The sequence below is a fragment of the Festucalex cinctus genome, chromosome 2 (assembly GCF_051991245.1).
Source record: "Festucalex cinctus isolate MCC-2025b chromosome 2, RoL_Fcin_1.0, whole genome shotgun sequence".
In the NCBI taxonomy this organism is placed as follows: Eukaryota; Metazoa; Chordata; class Actinopteri; order Syngnathiformes; family Syngnathidae; genus Festucalex; species Festucalex cinctus.
Window position 1 is genome coordinate 26,450,033 of NC_135412.1, and position 6,000 is coordinate 26,456,032.

Here is a 6,000-nt window from a genome sequence, read left to right on the forward strand (position 1 = left end):
CGCTGTTTAGACGTATGAATATGTTGGCGTATTTAAGTAGTTTTGTCAGGATGTTTCCACAAAAATATCCAGTTGAGAAGTGTCCAACCGAGCCTTGTGCAAAAGTTGATGAATCCCGCTCGGATCAGAGGTAAATTATCTTCAAGAGAACCAGAAATGTCCAGTGGTAATCTGGTTTGGACTAAATGCTTATTTGCCTCACTGACTGGAAATTATCTCATGAGTCATCCACGGGTATTTTAGGACACAAACTCCATTGACAAGGAACTGGCAGTAGTGGGATTCGAACCCACGCCTCCTGAGAGACTAGAGCCTTAATCCAGCGCCCTTGACCACTCAGCCACACTACCTGCTGACCGTTGTTTAGAAGTACCGGTTTGTTGGAATATTTAAGTAGTTTTGTCGGATATGTTTCCACAAAAATATCCAGTTGAGAAGTGTCCAACCGAGCCTTGTGCAAAAGGTGATGAATCCCGCTCGGATCAGAGGTAAATTATCTTGAAGAGAACCAGAAATGACCAGTGGTAATCAGGTTTGGACTAAATTCTTATTCGCCTCACTGACTGGAAATTATCTCATAAGTCATCCACGGGTATTTTAGGACACTAACTTCATTGACATCAAACTGGCAGTGGTGGGATTCGAACCCACGCCTCCTGAGAGACTGGAGCCTAAATCCAGCGCCTTCGACCACTCGGCCACACTACCCTGTGACAAAATGTCAGGAAGGGACAGTTGTTGGCAATTTAAGAAATGTTGCGGTTTGAGGTGCAGACTTGGCGGTCAAACAGTAGCCTTCCACACCAATTTCTAGGTTTGTGATTTCCTGCATCGCTTTGTGCACGTGATACAGCCTGCTCGGATCCATGGTGTCACAGGCGACCTAGTTCTTCTTCAGCGACAAGAGTACAGGACAAATGCTTATCCTCGAGCAGCAGAGTGGCGCAGCGGAAGCGTGCTGGGCCCATAACCCAGAGGTCGTTGGATCGAAACCATCCTCTGCTATCTGCAACTGTTTGCATCTTAGCACAACCCCGTGTGTGGTATGTTGTTGAACTTCTTCCTAGTGTTTCGTTTGAAGGTTAACCATGTGAAGTTTGGAGTTGGCTTCTCATTGGCTGTGGCCAAGCAAAGTATTTTGATAAGTACGATGAATCTATGGTGGAAAGAAAATCAAATACCTCCACATTGTGAGAAACACAAATATAAGTCTGAACTGGCAGTAGTAGGATTTGAACCCACGCCTCCTGAGAGACTGGAGCCTTAATCCAGCACCTTTGACCGCTCGGCCGCACTACCTGCTGAGCGCTGTTTAGACGTATGAATTTGTTGGCGTATTTAAGTAGTTTTGTCAGGATATGTTTCCACAAAAATATCCAGTTGAAAAGTGTCCAACCGAGCCTTGTGCAAAAGGTGATGAATCCCGCTCGGATCAGAGGTAAATTATCTTGAAGAGAACCAGAAATGACCAGTGGTAATCAGGTTTGGACTAAATTCTTATTCGCCTCACTGACTGAAAATTATCTCATAAGTCATCCACGGGTATTTTAGGACACTAACTTCATTGACATCAAACTGGCAGTGGTGGGATTCGAACCCACACCTCCTGAGAGACTGGAGCCTAAATCCAGCGTCTTCGACCACTCGGCCACACTACCCTGTGACAAATTGTCAGGAAGGGACAGTTGTTGGCAATTTAAGAAATGTTGCGGTTTGAGGTGCAGACTTGGCGGTCAAACAGTAGCCTTCCACACCAATTTCTAGGTTTGTGATGTCCTGCATCGCTTTGTGCACGTGATACAGCCTGCTCGGATCCATGGTGTCACAGGTGACCTAGTTCTTCTTCAGCGACAAGAGTACAGGACAAATGCTTATCCTCGAGCAGCAGAGTGGCGCAGCGGAAGCGTGCTGGGCCCATAACCCAGAGGTCGATGGATCGAAACCATCCTCTGCTATCTGCAACTGTTTGCATTTTAGAACAACCCCGTGTGTGGTATGTTGTTGAACTTCTTCCTAGTGTTTCTTTTGAAGGTTAACCATGTGAAGTTTGGAGTTGGCTTCTCATTGGCTGTGGCCAAGCAAAGTATTTTGATAAGTACGATGAATTTATGGTGGAAAGAAAATCAAAAACCTCCACTTTGTGAGAAACACAAATATAAGACTGAACTGTCAGTGGTGGGATTTGAACCCACGCCTCCTGAGAGACTGGAGCCTTAATCCAGCACCTTTGACCGCTCAGCCGCACTACCTGCTGACCGCTGTTTAGACGCACGAATTTGTTGGCGTATTTAAGTAGTTTTGTCAGGATATGTTTCCACAAAAATATCCAGTTGAGAAGTGTCCAACCGAGCCTTGTGCAAAAGGTGATGAATCCCGCTCGGATCAGAGGTAAATTATCTTCAAGAGAACCAGAAATGTCCAGTGGTAATCTGGTTTGGACTAAATGCTTATTTGCCTCACTGACTGGAAATTATCTCATGAGTCATCCACGGGTATTTTAGGACACGAACTCCATTGACAAGGAACTGGCAGTTGTGGGTTCCGAACCCACACCTCCTGAGAGACTATAAGCCTTAATCCAGCACCTTTGACCGCTCAGCCACACTACCTGCTGACCGTTGTTTAGAAGTACGGGTTTGTTGGAATATTTAAGTAGTTTTGTCGGATATGTTTCCACAAAAATATCCAGTTGAGAAGTGTCCAACCGAGCCTTGTGCAAAAGGTGATGAATCCCGCTCGGATCAGAGGTAAATTATCTTCAAGAGAACCAGAAATGTCCAGTGGTAATCTGGTTTGGACTAAATGCTTATTTGCCTCACTGACTGGAAATTATCTCATGAGTCATCCACGGGTATTTTAGGATACGAACTCCATTGACAAGGAACTGGCAGTGGTGGGATTCGAACCCACACCTCCTGAGAGACTGGTGCCTAAATCCAGCGCCTTCGACCACTCGGCCACACTACACTGTGAAGAAATATCAGGAAGGGACAGTTGTTGGCAATTTAAGAAATGTTGCGGTTTGAGGTGCAGACTTGGCGGTGAAACAGGAGTCTTCCACACCAATTTCTAGGTTTGTGATGTCATGCATCGCTTTGTGCACAACGTGATAAAGCCTGCTCGGATCCATGGTGTCACAGGCGACCTAGTTCTTCTTCAGCGACAAGAGTACAGGTCAAATGCTTGTCCTCGAGCAGCAGAGTGGCGCAGCGGATGCGTGCTGGGCTCATAACCCAGAGGTCGATGGATCGAAACCATCCTCTGCTATCTGCAACTTTTTGTATATTAGCAAAACCCCGAGTCTGGTATGTTGTTGAACTTCTTCCAAGTGTTTCTTTTGAAGGTTAACCATGTGAAGTTTGGAGTTGGCTACTCATTGGCTGTGGCCAAGCCAAGTATTTTGATAAGTACGATGAATTTATGGTGGAAAGAAAATCAAAAAACTCCACTTTGTTAGAAACACAAATCCAAGTCTGAACTGGCAGTGGTGGGATTTGAACCCACGCCTCCTGAGAGACTGGAGCCTTAATACAGCGCCTTTGACCGCTCGGCCACACTACCCTGTGAAGAAATATCAGGAAGGGACATTTGTTGGCAATTTAAGAAATGTTGCGGTTTGAGGTGCAGACTTGGCGGTCAAACAGGAGTCTTCCACACCAATTTCTAGGTTTGTGATGTCATGCATCGCTTTGTGCACAACGAGATACAGCCTGCTCGGATCCATGGTGTCACAGGCGACCTAGTTCTTCTTCAGCGACAAGAGTACAGGTCAAATGCTTGTCCTCGAGCAGCAGAGTGGCGCAGCGGAAGAGTGCTGGGCCCATAACCCAGAGGTCGATGGATCGAAACCATCCTCTGCTATCTGCAACTGTTTGTATATTAGCAAAACCCCGAGTCTGGTATTTTGTTGAACTTCTTCCAAGTGTTTCTTTTGAAGGTTAACCATGTGAAGTTTGGAGTTGGCTACTCATTGGCTGTGGCCAAGCCAAGTATTTTGATAAGTACGATGAATTTATGGTGGAAAGAAAATCAAAAAACTCCACTTTGTGAGAAACACAAATCTAAGTCTGAACTGGCAGTGGTGGGATTTGAACCCACGCCTCCTGAGAGACTGGAGCCTTAATCCAGCGCCTTTGACCGCTCGGCCACACTACCCTGTGCAGAAATATCAGGAAGGGACATTTGTTGGCAATTTAAGAAATGTTGCGGTCTGAGGTGCAGACTTGGCGGTCAAACAGGAGTCTTCCACACCAATTTCTAGGTTTGTGATGTCATGCATCGCTTTGTGCACGTGATACAGCCTGCTCGGATCCATGGTGTCACAGGCGACCTAGTTCTTCTTCAGCGACAAGAGTACAGGACAAATGTTTGTCCTCGAGCAGCAGAGTGGCGCAGCGGAAGCGTGCTGGGCCCATAACCCAGAGGTTGATGGATCGAAACCATCCTCTGCTATCTGCAACTCTTTGTATATTAGCAAAACCCCGAGTCTGGTATGTTGTTGAACTTCTTCCAAGTGTTTCTTTTGAAGGTTAACCAAGTGAAGTTCGGAATTGGCTACTCATTGGCTGTGGCCAAGCCAAGTATTTTGATAAGTACGATGAATTTATGGTGGAAAGAAAATCAAAAACTTCCAATTTGTGAGAAACCCAAATCTAAATGTGAACTGGTGGGATGTGAACCCACGCCTCCTGAGAGACTGGAGCTTTAATCCAGCGCCTTTGACTGCTCGGCCACACTACCTGCTGACCGCTGTTTAGACGTATGAGTTTGTTGGCATATTTAAGTAGTTTTGTCAGGATATGTTTCCACAAAAAATATCCAGTTGAGAAGTGTCCAACCGAGCCTTGTCCAAAAGGTGATGAAGCCCGCTCGGATCAGAGGTAAATTATCTTCAAGAGAACCAGAAATGTCCAGTGGTAATCTGGTTTGGACTAAATACGTATTTACCTCACTAACTGGAAATTATCTCATAAGTCATCCACGGGTATTTTAGGACACTAACTCCATTGACAAGGAACTGGCAGTGGTGGAATTCGAACCCACGCCTCCTGAGAGACTGGAGCCTTAATCCAGCGCCTTTGACCGCTCGGCCACACTACCCTGTGAAGAAATATCAGGAAGGGACATTTGTTGGCAGTTTAAGAAATGTTGCGGTTTGAGGTGCAGACTTGGCGGTCAAACAGGAGTCTTCCACACCAATTTCTAGGTTTGTGATGTCATGCATCGCTTTGTGCACAACGAGATGCAGCCTGCTCGGATCCATGGTGTCACAGGCGACCTAGTTCTTCTTCCGCGACAAGAGTACAGGTCAAATGCTTGTCCTCGAGCAGCAGAGTGGCGCAGCGGAAGCGTGCTGGGCCCATAACCCAGAGGTCGATGGATCGAAACCATCCTCTGCTATCTGCAACTGTTTGTATATTAGCAAAACCCCGAGTCTGGTATGTTGTTGAACTTCTTCCAAGTGTTTCTTTTGAAGGTTAACCATGTGAAGTTTGGAGTTGGCTACTCATTGGCTGTGGCCAAGCCAAGTATTTTGATAAGTACGATGAATTTATGGTGGAAAGAAAATCAAATAACTCCACTTTGTGAGAAACACAAATCTAAGTCTGAACTGGCAGTGGTGGGATTTGAACCCACGCCTCCTGAGAGACTGGAGCCTTAATCCAGCGCCTTTGACCGCTCGGCCACACTACCCTGTGCAGAAATATCAGGAAGGGACATTTGTTGGCAATTTAAGAAATGTTGCGGTCAGGTGCAGACTTGGCGGTCAAAAAGGAGTCTTCCACACCAATTTCTAGGTTTGTGATGTCATGCATCGCTTTGTGCACAACGAGATACAGCCTGCTCGGATCCATGGTGTCACAGGCGACCTAGTTCGTCTTCAGCAACAAGAGTACAGGACAAATGCTTATCCTCGAGCAGCAGAGTGGCGCAGCGGAAGCGTGCTGGGCCCATAACCCAGAAGTCGATGGATCGAAACCATCCTCTGCTATCTGCAAC

General features: G+C 46.4%; 9 non-coding genes across 9 annotated transcripts; 1 reads left to right on the forward strand and 8 right to left on the reverse strand.

Annotated features, from left to right (window-relative positions):
- Nucleotides 1-268: 268 nt before the first annotated feature.
- trnal-aag (transfer RNA leucine (anticodon AAG)) lies at nucleotides 269-350 on the reverse strand. Its single transcript has one exon. It is a non-coding gene; the product is annotated as a tRNA-Leu (tRNA).
- Nucleotides 351-626: 276 nt separating this feature from the next.
- Nucleotides 627-708, reverse strand: trnal-uag (transfer RNA leucine (anticodon UAG)). The gene has a single exon. It is a non-coding gene; the product is annotated as a tRNA-Leu (tRNA).
- Nucleotides 709-1,576: 868 nt separating this feature from the next.
- On the reverse strand, nucleotides 1,577-1,658 carry trnal-uag (transfer RNA leucine (anticodon UAG)). Its single transcript has one exon. It is a non-coding gene; the product is annotated as a tRNA-Leu (tRNA).
- Nucleotides 1,659-2,885: 1,227 nt separating this feature from the next.
- Nucleotides 2,886-2,967, reverse strand: trnal-uag (transfer RNA leucine (anticodon UAG)). Its single transcript has one exon. It is a non-coding gene; the product is annotated as a tRNA-Leu (tRNA).
- Nucleotides 2,968-3,195: 228 nt separating this feature from the next.
- On the forward strand, nucleotides 3,196-3,267 carry trnam-cau (transfer RNA methionine (anticodon CAU)). Its single transcript has one exon. It is a non-coding gene; the product is annotated as a tRNA-Met (tRNA).
- A 212-nt stretch (nucleotides 3,268-3,479) lies between these two features.
- Nucleotides 3,480-3,561, reverse strand: trnal-aag (transfer RNA leucine (anticodon AAG)). The gene has a single exon. It is a non-coding gene; the product is annotated as a tRNA-Leu (tRNA).
- Nucleotides 3,562-4,073: 512 nt separating this feature from the next.
- On the reverse strand, nucleotides 4,074-4,155 carry trnal-aag (transfer RNA leucine (anticodon AAG)). Its single transcript has one exon. It is a non-coding gene; the product is annotated as a tRNA-Leu (tRNA).
- An 863-nt stretch (nucleotides 4,156-5,018) lies between these two features.
- trnal-aag (transfer RNA leucine (anticodon AAG)) lies at nucleotides 5,019-5,100 on the reverse strand. Its single transcript has one exon. It is a non-coding gene; the product is annotated as a tRNA-Leu (tRNA).
- Nucleotides 5,101-5,612: 512 nt separating this feature from the next.
- trnal-aag (transfer RNA leucine (anticodon AAG)) lies at nucleotides 5,613-5,694 on the reverse strand. Its single transcript has one exon. It is a non-coding gene; the product is annotated as a tRNA-Leu (tRNA).
- Between the last annotated feature and the right edge of the window lie 306 nt (nucleotides 5,695-6,000).